A 12,782-nucleotide genomic window follows, 5' to 3' on the forward strand; every position below is an offset into this window, starting at 1 on the left:
ACGACCAAACTTTTACATTTTGTTTGAATCTGGGTATGTGCTCTGTTTCCTTCATTTTCGTGTTTAATCCCGTTGAAGAAATGCATGCTGTGTTAGTTAAATGCTCAGTTAGTTATTTGCAGCTTTTCTGCCGTCCTTGCTATTTCTGGGTCATGGTCCCCACTGTTAGTTGTTTCCTGTCTAACTAAATTAGGTAGTCGTTTACACGGTCTAGTAAGTGAATTTAATATACAGAAGTCTTGATGATGTTTGATCTCAGCATGTTTACAGTTTTCTAGGTCTAGTGTTTACATTTCCTGCCTAGGGCTAGTAGTAGTAATACCTCAACCCTGTTTGCGTGGCAGCAACTGCTTTTGTCAAGAGTCTCTAAATGCTTTCTTACGTGTCCATCTTCGTGGGATCGACCCCTGCTTCTCTATACTAAATCATAGTATTCGGGTTGAGGGATCTTTGAAGGGGAGTTAGTGTGTCCAACGACAGAGCATTCCGTGTTCTATTGAGTTCCTAGACCAAGTGATCTAGTGGATTCATAGGACCTGGCATCTCGACCTAGCACATCGCATTTTCACCACACACGCAAACCACGCACATTAGCTGCCAATGCTTAACCAAAAAAAAAAGACCGAAACACACATTAGGTGGGGTTTTAGATGCATGGTGTAAAAGACAAACTAACACCCTGTGTTGGAAAAGGGAAGAGGAACTTTACCTTTCAGAAAATGGGAGAAAGATTGGCTGGAAAGGGCAAGCAGATCTCACTCCAGCAGTCGCACACTGCAAAGCTGAGAACTTGCAGCTTGTACCCCTCCATTCATACCTGCCATTGCCAAGGAAAATCAGTCAATTGTGGTACACCTGCCCTAAACCAACAAAAGCAATAAATAAATCAAGTACTAAAACCGCCACATATGTGGCAGCCCCCATAACCTCACGAGTAAACCTCCATATGCCACCAAATTTAGAGCATGTCAGGAGTTGTAGGCTCATTCATTTCACAAGTACACGGACTGCAAACTGCAGGAAGGAATCAACCAACATAGGGCAGCCTTAAGGCCTGTTTGCCAGTCAAACAACAAGTTGTTGCAGCTTTCGGTTACAAGCTCCTATAAATGCCACCCCCTCAGTTCCATTTCCCCCTCTTTACCATCACATATCAACACAAATCAGTAAGATAAAGACTGAGGAGAACCGAGGCTAGGAGCAGAAGCCGGAGCAGAGCAAATAAGGTATACATCCACATTCCTCTCAAACTCAGACATGAACCATGCCATCATATAGACACATCTTACACTAGAAGTCACGGCATGATCAGTTTTCGAGATCAAAAATGGTTTCACAATAGAAACTCTAGAGCACGGTATGCTAAAATTCCACCATATACATCAGAATACAATATAACACAAGATAAGATTGGTACCACTGTGTTCAAGCTTAGTAACTAATTTGCTCAGCTTGCCCTCAAGCCTGAGTCTCATGATGCCATGAATCTAAGAAAAAAAAACATGTTATTAGCTAAATGTAAAAGAACTGGAGACTTAGCTTTTGCCGAGGAAGCGTCATGGCTCATGTGCGGTGGCGACAGCGAGCATTGCCGGCGGAGATAGCGGAAGGCTCCGAACTTCGCCGATGGATGAGCGTATGAGGTCGGCAGAAGCTGTGAGCTGCCTGCGGGGCAGCAGCTACTCCGGTGGTAAAACGACGGCGGCGCCCTGGCGTCACCGAGGGTGTGGGAGTCCACGCGACGACCAACTCAACTCCCGACGCGATAGAACGCAATGGGTAGCGCCGAAGACGGAGGTGAACGATGGTAATAGTTGGATGTGACGAGAGGAAAGAAGGAGGGTAGGGTCTTCTCCATTCCTAAATTAGCTTCTGAAATTGAGTTGAGAAAGGGGTTTCCAAGCGACAGAGACGAGGAAGAAGGGAGAGCTCCGACGGCACAGAGGAAACGCCGACCGGGGTAGCTATACGCCAATGAAGAGACGCCGAAAGGTTCCGTCGGGGACGTCCTGGCGAGCCGGGTGGAGCGTCGGAACCTGATTTGAGACTCCCAATTTAGGGTTCCTCCCTGAATTGGGGAAAATTTTGAGTAAAGAAGATGGGGGGACCGATGCAGACGGGAGTAGAGAGGATTGGGCCACTGCCCATTTTCTTTTAATTTGGGCCTTGCCATTTTCTCTTTTGGGCCATCAATAATTAATTCAGTTGGCCTAGGAAATTAAAGAAATTAGACGCCTCCTTTTAAATTTTAGGCCACGGCCCATAAACAAAGTATAAAGAAATTAATTCCCTAAGCTACGGAGGAAAAGAAATTCCTAAGCCGTGTTGAAATAGTATCCAACAAATAATTAAAGCGGACTCTATTAGTCACAGAAAGTATTTTTAAAATACTTAAGATAAATCAGGAATTTATTGTACCCGAACAGTTCGGCCAGTTTCCGGATAAATTAAATCACTGATTTAATTAAAGATTTAAAATTTCTAAATCTAGGAAGAAGGAAACAGAATAATAAACACACGCTTAGGCATGCATTCATGCAAGATGAATAGTTACTTAAAGTCTAATTTAAGTATATTAAATTTTTGTAAAGGAACGTCATCGCACGACGCGTAATCTCAAGACAGGAAAGCACCCGTTTGAAAGAGTTAAACAAACGAGGTGGGCTTCTCTTCTTTTCTTTCAAAGCGTGTTTTATGTGAAAACATGATTATTTTTGAGTGAGTTGTCATGCCATGTTTTGTTTATGATTACCTATCTGTTGGCTATGCCAAACCAGTTTAATCGAATTCGGGCCCCAGTAGGGCCGCAAACTCTACTCGGACTAGTGTACACATAGGGACCGTGTGCTAGCGTCAGGTTTGCCGGTCCAGTGACCGTTGGAATGTGGCCACATTCCCGATTCACACAGATCCGATATGGTATATCATCAGAAGTTGAAATGACTGCAGTCTATTTTCAGAAAGAAATAACAGTTTTAGTGACCGGGAATTATTTTTAGAAAATTCCCGTGTTCACTCAGCTTGGCTAACAACTAAAAGAGAAATGTTTTCGGCATGAGCCCACTGAGTGCATCAAGTAATCAGGCCTGCATATTGTTTTCCTTAATGTGCAGGTTGATGGTTGTCAAAGCCGATGAGGTGTTGGGACCGAAGATTGAATAAGTAGGAAGATAGCTGATGTAGTATGTCTTTATACATATTACATTCGTCTTGGTACTCTTCCGTTGCGCAAACTTAGACTTGTTTTTAGTAAAGACAAGACAATGTCTCATAACTCATTTTGTATCAGTACAATGTTATCTTTATCACTTTCAAACAATGTTTCCTTGAATTAAGTTATATTCATGATGAGTTGAGACAGTTCAGTATGTTTTAGTCGCGAAATAGCTACACTTTCTTTGACTAGGGAGATGTGGTCGTGACAGCCAACCCGGTCGGTACTAGATCTGGACTAAACACAGGAGGGCCATCTAATACAACCTCAGAAGGGGAGGAAGATCAGAACCCGTTTGAAGAGGAGATTGTTACAAAAGAGGGACATGTCAGAATGGCTGTACTAGTAGAAAATGATCCCGAGATCGGGTCTCTCAACGCTCACTTTCCTAGAGAACCGAGCAAGGCAGTAGTGGTGACCCCAGGCCAGGAAAATATAGATGTGAAGAACAACATACTGACCATGCTGCCCCAATATTATGGGAGACCAACTGAGAGCCCATATGAATTCTTACATGATTTCTGCAAGATCTGTGGGATTCATAAATGTCCAACTGGGTCTACCGAGAAGACTATAGACTCAGGGTGATCCCTTTCGCTCTAAAGGCAGAAGCCGATATTTGGTTCATGAGGCTACCCCCTAACTCTATCAGAATGTGGGTCGATTTTAAGTCTCAGTTCCAAGATTACTTCTTCCTTTCCACCAAGACTAATGCGCTGAAAAAGGAGATCCAACGAGCCCATCAAGATTGCGATGAGCCCTTGACTGAGTATTTGAATAGGTTCAAGGCAATGTTGGACGCCTGCCCAAACAATCACATGGAGGAGGAGGAAATCTTCAACAATTTCTATGAAGGGATGACACCCGAGAGCAAGGTTCTGATGAATTCCTCCAGTGGAGGAGATTTCTTGAAACTAAGTGTAGGTGAAGCCAAGAGAGTGCTGGAGAGGCTGGTGAATGCTAAGAGAGCATATGATTCTCCCAGAGCCCTGATAATGAGACGAGTGGCATCAAACACCACTGTGGAGACAACCGAAGATAGGATGGATGCTTGGATGGATCAGCCATACTGTCTACCTTGGAGAAAATTACACAATCAGTTCCTATGGAGAAGGTGAAGGTTGCATCAAGTCAAGAGGAGGCGTTTCTTAGTTATGGGCCTTCAGGAGAACAAGATTTCCAAGCGCAGGCGAATGCAGCTGGGAATTGGAATCAGAACCCAAATTGGAATCCGTGGAAGATCAAAGATGCCCCATGGAGGGATCACCCAAATTTCAGGTGGTCAGATCCGAACACAGCTCAACAACCACCATTAGCAATCACCTATCAACAACCTCCAGTAGCGAGTTATCAGCAGCCACCGACTATCAGTTATTCACCACAGTCAGAAGGGAAAGCTCATTGGTAGAATCGTAATCAAGAAGGTCAGCACAATTGGAACAACAACAGAGGACAAGGGAACCAATCTAATTGGCAGAATCAGAATCAAAACAACCAAATTGTTTCCTATGTTCCACCACATCAGAGAGGATACCAAAACAACAACCAGAACACTCAGTCACAGCAGCATGGTAATCAAGGGCCACATGGGAACTTCCACCAAGGAGAGGGGTCTTTGTCGAATGCGAGTCAGCCAAATTCCAAATTGTCGAGGCAGATTGATGATGTAGTATGGGATTTGCTAAATTCTCAGCAACACATGCAAGGGAACATGCAAGCCAATAATGACTTGATGCATAAGATACAAGACGCCCAACAAGAGTAGAGAGCGGCTATGGATATGCTGACTAAACAACTATCACAGATGGCCACAACGCTAAATGAAATATGTGGATATGATGACAATATCCCCGCGATTGTCAAGATGTCGGTTAAAGCTAACATTAGCAAAATCACTATGAGGTCGGGTAGAGAGATTATGACGAACCTTTGGGCAGAACAGAGGAGGAAGATGGAGAAGAGAGCAGCGAGGGTGCCCACTTAAAGGAGGCAAGAGAGCCATTTCCTCAGGTTGCAGAACCACAATCTCTCGACCCAGAACTAGAGGAATTGATTGAGGAAGTTAAGAAGCACGAAAGGGATGACTCAGGTGAAGGAACCAACAATGCAGTAAAGCGCCTGAAACCTTACCCGTATAGCGGAGAAGTCATAAGGCCGAAGGAGGATCCGACTGATTTCATGGAATTTTTTGGCAAACTTGAGATCAACTTGTCGTTTCTACAAGCATTAAAGCTACCCCCATTCAGCCGGTTTATCAAGGACTTCATAGCTGGGAAAGCTAAGGCCGATGGGAAGATAGTGATAGGAGAGAGCATGTCTGTTGTGATCCAGAATCTGCCCATCATTATTGGAGACGTTAAGATTGAGCATGCTATGTGTGATTTAGGGGCTTCAATCAATGTGCTACCTTTCTCAGTCTACAAAAGATTAACCGGAGTCATCCTTGTGGATACAAAGGTGGTTATCCAGCTCGCAGACAAATTGTGCATTAGTCCTGAAGGAGTGCTGGAAAATGTAATAGTGAGGGTACATTACTTCCTGTACCCTGCTGATTTTCATGTGATCCGGATGAACGAATCTGAAGCTGGTGAGGCCAATGGAGTGTTGTTGGGAAGGCCATTCCTTCGAACGGCCAAAACTATAATTGATGTGAGTGATGGAACGATCTGCTTAGATTATCTTGAGGAGAAGTGTATGTTCAATATTGATGAAGCCATGAAAAAGCCCTTGGATATTGAAAATCTAAATTCCTCGGATGTGATCTACCCCTTAGTCCAAGAATTTCTTGAGACTGAGCTGATACAGGAACAGCTTGCGGCTGCTGAAATGAATGACTCAATTGAAGAAGAGGTTTCTAGATGGTGTGAGACACTTTTGACGCAAAATATGACCGATGAAGAGATCAACGATGCAATCATGTTATTCTGCCAAAAGCCAATTTCAATCGGATCAACTGGAAAAGGTGCCTGGTTTTTGGGAGCTAGCAGCGAAGAATAAGGAGAAAACCCCTTTGCCCTAAGAAGCGGTCACACCAAAGAAGGAGTTGAAGACGTTACCCTCAGGATTAAAGTATGCCTACCTCGGGGAAGAGGAAACATTTCCAGTCATCATCAACAATCAGTTAACAGAGAGAGAGTTATTGGAAGTGCTGAGGAGAAACTAGAAGGCTATTGGATGGACTGTGTCAGACTTGGTCGGGATCAGTCATGACCTTTGCATACGTCACATACGCCTTGAAGATGGTGCAAAAGATCACAGGGAGCAACAAAGGAAACTAAACCCCAACATGAGAGAGGATGTTCTGAAAGAAGTACTAAAGCTACTGGCATTGGGATTATCTACTCTATTCCTGACAGCAAATGGGTCAGCCCAGTACATATGGTACCAAAGAAGTCTGGAATCCAAGTGGTTAAGAATGATAAGAACGAATTGGTGCCCACGTGGTTGGTGACAGGGTGGAGGATTTGTATTGATTATCGTAAATTGAATGATGCTACGAGAAAGATCATTTTCCACTACCTTTCATTGACCAGATGCTCGAGAGATTAGTCGGTAAGCAGTATTTTTGTTTTCTGGAAGGCTACAGTAGGTATTTTCAAATTTATGTGGACCCCGAGGATCAGGAAAAGATGACTTTCAAGTGCCCATTCGGTCACGTAGCCACTTGGGCGTGTTACGCCAGATTAGATCACTTTACTAGATCGTGGGCACGATCTCCTTTCGTGTAGGGATGCATCTCCCGAACAAGATTGAAAGTACACTATCTTCGTTATGACTTGGTCTTTATAAAGACATTGGGAACTTCTTGGTTCATCGTTTAGTATACATATATATATGTATACTATCTGTGTGCTCAAAGGAATTGACTTCATTTCCATGCTGTCTATAGGTAGTACAATGGTACTTTCTGGTTCGTTATTTCCCTCTCATAATTCCTCGGAATTAGGGGTTCTTCCTAACTGATAGGTTCAATTAGTCTCGTCGCCCTGGAAGGCGGTAACAAAATCTCGTTCTTCTAGCACTTGGTCGCATATGTCTCACCTATGGTACTTTTCTAAAGAATTATAGGTTTGCATACATAGTCCACATGACAGCATTTCTGTCAAGCTCTTTGATAAAAATCACAGATACATTAAGCATATCTTATGCAAAGTATCAGCTATCACGTTGCATCACGTAAACTTTTCAAATAAACATTTTCGTCCCCATAAAGTGCTGTGAAAATTCTTTTTTTTTCTTTTTCTTAAAATCTCATAAAATCTATTTTCCTTCTCAAATGGAAAATATTTCTTTCTTTAAAACTCTCTATTGGACGAGCGGGCGTCGACCCCTGTTTCTGCTGCAGTTGATCGTGTCGAGCTGAGGTGTTGGGATCTTTGTACTTATCATTCTGCTCACTTCCTAGCCTAGTACTATTATTCTGGACTGAGTTTTTGAAGGAAGGTTCTTGGGTCAGAGCGAAAGAATGATGCTCTGATACCACTCTGTCACGACCACATCTCCCTAGTCAAAGAAAGTGTAGCTATATCACAACTAAATCTTACTGAAATTGTCTCAACTCATCATAAGATGCTTAATTCAAAGGAAACATTGTCTGAAATGTGTTGAGGGTACAAATCATACTAAATCAGAGTAGTTATGGGACAATTGTCTTTACTAAAAACAAGTTCTAAAATTTGCAACAGAAGAGTACGAAGAAAAATGTAATATGTATGAAGACATACTACATCAACTATCTTCCTACCTATTCAATCTTCTATCCCAACACCTCCTCGGCTTTGACAACAATCAACCTGCACATTAAGGAAAACAATATGCAGGGCTGAGTACTTGATGCACTCAGTGGGTTCATGTCGAAAACATTTTCTCTTTTAGTTGTCAGCCAACTTGAGTGAACACGGGGTTTTTCTGAAATAAGTCCCGGTCTCTAAAACTGTTGATTCTTTCTGAAAATAGACTGCAGTCATTTAAACTTCTGATGATATACCATATCTAATTTGTGTGAACCGGGAATGTGGCCACATTGCACGATCACCGGACAGGCCAACGCTGGCGCTAGCTCACGATCCCTGCGTGTACACTAGTCCGAGTAGGGTTTGCGGCCCTACTGGGACCCGAATTCGATTAAACTGGTTTGGCATAGCCAAACAGATAGACAATCATAAATCAAAATTGGGCATGACAGCTCATTCAAAATATTCATGCTTTTTCACATAAATCACATTTCTGAAAGAAAAGAAGCCCACCTCGTCTGCTTAGCTCTTTCAAATGGGCGCTTCCTGACTTGGGATTACTCGTCGTGCGACGACGCTCCTTTATAACAAATAATATACTTAAATTAGGCTTTAAGTAATTATTCATCTTGCATGTATGCATGGCTAAGCGTGTGCTTATTATTTTACTTCCTACCTTCTAAATTTAGAAGTCTTAAATCTTTAATTAAATCAACGATTTAATTTATTCGGAGTCTTGCCGAACTGCTCGGGTATACGGATTATTTTCCTTAATTATTTTGAAATACTTACTTGGCTAATAAAATTTCAACACGGCTTAATAAATTTCTTTTATTCCGTGGCTTAGGGAAATTTCTCTTCTAAATTCCTGAATTTATTTAGGGCGATGGCCCATCAAATTAATTAAAATGGTCTAGCATACTAGGAATAGGGGCCCAGATCTTGCAGCGGCCCAATCTGTATCTCTCTCCTCTTCTTTTGTATAGGAGGCCCAAGCTAATTAAATTTGAATTGCCCAAATCATTTAAAAATTTCTAATGGCCCAACTCACTCCCCTTCACCATCGGTCTCCCTCTCCTCTCTTTTCTTCTTCCCCAATTCAATTCCAAATCCCCAGCTTCTCCATCTCTCTTCCTCCTCTCGTCGACACCGCAGCGCCTCTTGCTCAACTTCCGGACAGTGACGAGCCGTCGCCGTTCCGATCGGGTCATCGGAGCTCCGCCGGTGCGAGCCCTCTCTTCTTTCTCGCACCAGTAATTCGTAGCATCACCGCCGCCAACATGAACAGGCGGCGGTCTCTGCCGCTACTGCTTGCCGTCCTTTCTCGGCGACTAGCTCCGTCGCTGACGCCTCGGGCTGTGGCAAACGCTGCTCGATCCGCTTTGCAGACCAGCGCCGCCGCCGCTGCTGACCTCTAGCGTAAACGGCTTCAGCTCGTCCTCCGTCGAGCTGCGGATCCTTCCCGCGGATACCTCCGTCGGCTCGCCGCTGGTTCACAGTCGGCGCCGTCATCTCCAACAGAAAACTCCTAAGCTAAGTCTTCTCCCTTAGCTATTTAGGTGTTTTTCTTTTAAGATGGGTTTGTTCCCTCTTATGTGGATTTAGGTAGACCGTAATTAATCTTCGACGGGAACGGCTGATTTAGCAATTTCTGGGCTCTGGGACCTACGGTTCTGGGCTAATTTCTCACTGACTTTGATCAAAAGACAACGTCCCATTATTTTTCTTGTGTTTTATCTATGTGCTAAAGCTTCTAATTCCTTATGCTAAGCTCAAATTTAACCGAGGCAGAGGGTGTGCAAAAGTTTTACTACTTCCTTCTACTTTGTCATGTTGTCCCGGATGCATCGTGTCTTCATACATGGGCGTCATCCTATGACTCTCTCTAGATACTTGATTTCCGATGCCTTGTTTGAAATTGCTTTCTTTCTAAAAGTCTTCTGTTTTTTTCTATACTATGTTATGATATTAATTACCTTGAGACATTAATCCACTGCTTAACTATTCAATAGACTAAAATATTTCTTTTGGAAGTTAATTGAATTTTCATATTAAATGTTGTCCTTTATTGCTTCCCCCATTTCTTCCCCGCTTCTTAGTTCCTCCCCTAGTCGCGAGTTCCCCGTCTTTACTATCCTTAGTAAGGTCGGTCGTGACAACACTAGTCCGAGTAGGGTTTGCGGCCCTACTGGGACTCGAATTCGATTAAACTGGTTTGGCATAGCCAAACAGATAGGCAATCATAAATCAAAACTGGGCATAACAACTCATTCAAAATATTCATACAAAAATGAGCTGGAGACGGGGAAGAGATTATACAAAAATGAGTATGTAGTGGTAGGAAAAATGAGGCTGAGGGGGTCGTGCTATATCTAAGAGTATGTGTAACTGAAAGCCTGCGAGGCTGGCTGTTTGTGCAGAGAAAGGGAGTCCTTGATTGGTTGTGTTTTGACTGTTTCCACTGCACCTATACAGGGATGTACTCGTGGGATTAAATGGGACTGTTATACTATTTTGTTTCCTTCTTGCAGAAACTCCTTTTTCCTTGATGTTGCAACACTTTTAGCTGGATTTTGTGTGTCGAATTGCAGGTGCACAACAAGGATGAGGGGCTGTTAAGGGACAAACCGCAGAGCTGCTGCAACTAAAAAGAACAGGCGTTGCAGGGTTGAATGGCTCCATGGCAGCTTTCGGTTGGGGCTGGGGTGTGTAGGAGTTGCAGCCACCTATCCCTCCTAATTTGGAAACCCCTTGGTCTTCATTGCAAGGTAACATTGTCTCTTTCTTTCACTTGTTTTGGTTGCTAGCCCTTGGCAATTCAAAAGGCTCACTAACTTGTCTACACCTTGGCAATTTGTAGTGATGTACCAACACTAGTTAGCTGGGAATCGTTTCCTTGCGGCGTGGTTCAATGCCTCTGGACCGACGGTGTGTATCTGGCAGAGAAAAGGAGGCTGATCTCCCCCAGGCTGTTACCTCGTCGGTTCGGCCCAACGGGCCGTCGGAACACTGGGCCGACGTCTAGGCTAAGGGAGAGGCCCAAATGCTAGTTTCTTTCCTCTGTAATGTAATAGGATAGTCTTAATTGTAATGTCTCTTATAGCTAATGTATTTCTTTTCTTATTTTCATTGTCAAGCATTTGTAAATTTAGATTTAATTGGAAATTCTAATTATTGTGCTTCAAGAAATGAACGAATACTCTTTCGTTCTCATTCTCTTAAATTCTAATATTTATTTCATAAATCTCGAGAAATTAGATCTCGGCTATTACAAAATTGATAAGGAAAATGTGGAGGTGATCATCAAATTGCCGTTTCCTGCAAATCAGAAGGAGATACGGGCTATCCTTGGACATACTGGTTTTTACAGGAGGTTCATCAGAGACTTTGCAAAAATTGTTCAGCCATTAACCCATCTGCTGAAAAATGATGTGGAGTTTGTTTTTTATGAACCATATCAGAAGGCGTTCCAACTCTTGAAGGATCGGCTTGTCTCAGCCTCAATCATCAGAGCTCCCGACTAGAATCACCCTTTTGAGGTGATGTGCGATGCTAGTGATTTTGCAGTGGGAGCAGTCCTTGGACAGAAAATAGATGGGAAAAGCTATGTCATCTTCTATGCTTCTAAAACTCTCAATCAGGCTCAGAAAAACTATGATACAACGAAGAAGGAGATGGTGGCTATAGTGTACTCTTTTGAAAATTTTCAGCCTTACTTACTTGGGTCCAAGGTTATTGTTTATACCGACCATGCAGCTATCAAATACCTCTTGGCGAAAAAAGAGTCGAAGCCCAGACTGATCCGTTGGGTTTTACTACTGCAAGAATTTCATTGGGAAGCGAAGGACAAAGCTGAAATAGAGAATAGAGTGGCTGACCACCTAAGCAGGTTAAATCAATGGGAGGATAAAGAAGATGTCCCCGAATCTTTTCCAGATGAGCACCTGCACTTTGCCCAAGGATCAAATGTCTTGATCAGTTGGAAAGATGTGCTCGACGCAGCTGATCTAGTAGCCTTTTTAAATGAAGTAAGCAAAAGGCAGGCTCAACCGTGGTTCGCTGATATAGTAAACTACCTGGTAACTGGAGAACTACCTTCCACACCAGAGGTGACCAGCGCCCGAAGGTTGAAGATTAAGAGTGAAGCAAAATACTACTCCTAGGATGACTCTTACCTATGGAAAATGGGAGTTGATCAAGTCATCCGAAGGTGCATCCCTGAGTGGGATCAAGAAGATATATTGACTCATTGTCACTCTCTCGCTTGCGGTGGTCACTTTGGACCCGAGAAAACAGCGAGGAAGGTATTGGACAGTGGTTTTTATTGGCCAGCCCTGCACAAGGACACCTATGAGTTTTGCAGAATGTGCAGCCGGTGTTAGTTAACTGGAGGGATTTCTGCAAAAGATGAGATGCCGCAAGTACCCATTGTGGTCTGTGAAATATTTGATGTGTGTGGAATGGATTTTATGGGACCCTTTCCTTCATCCTATGAGAACTCTTACATCTTGGTCGCAGTTGATTATGTATCCAAGTGGGTGGAGGCTAAGGAAACGGTAACTTGCAAAGCTCAGGAAGTCTCAGAGTTTTTAAAATCTAACATCTTCTGCAGGTATGGGATCTCTAGGGCTATTATCTCGGATCAGGGCACTCATATTTGAAACCGCACAATCGAAGCTCTAATGAAGAAGTATGGGGTGAACCACCGTCTGTCTACCCCCTATCATCCTCAAAGCAATGGCCAAGCTGAAATTTCAAACAGGGAGATCAAAAGCATCCTCGAAATAACAATGAATCCTTCAAGGAAGGACTGGAGCAAAAGGTTGGATGATGCC

General features: G+C 43.2%; 1 long non-coding RNA gene across 1 annotated transcript; it reads left to right on the forward strand.

Moving 5' to 3' along the window:
* The first annotated feature begins 10,099 nt into the window (after positions 1-10,099).
* LOC121797640 lies at positions 10,100-11,160 on the forward strand. Its single transcript, XR_006049935.1, has 2 exons — positions 10,100-10,715; positions 10,808-11,160. It is a non-coding gene; the product is annotated as an uncharacterized LOC121797640 (long non-coding RNA).
* Positions 11,161-12,782: the final 1,622 nt, after the last annotated feature.

The sequence above is a fragment of the Salvia splendens genome, chromosome 1 (assembly GCF_004379255.2).
Source record: "Salvia splendens isolate huo1 chromosome 1, SspV2, whole genome shotgun sequence".
Classification (NCBI taxonomy): domain Eukaryota; kingdom Viridiplantae; phylum Streptophyta; class Magnoliopsida; order Lamiales; family Lamiaceae; genus Salvia; species Salvia splendens.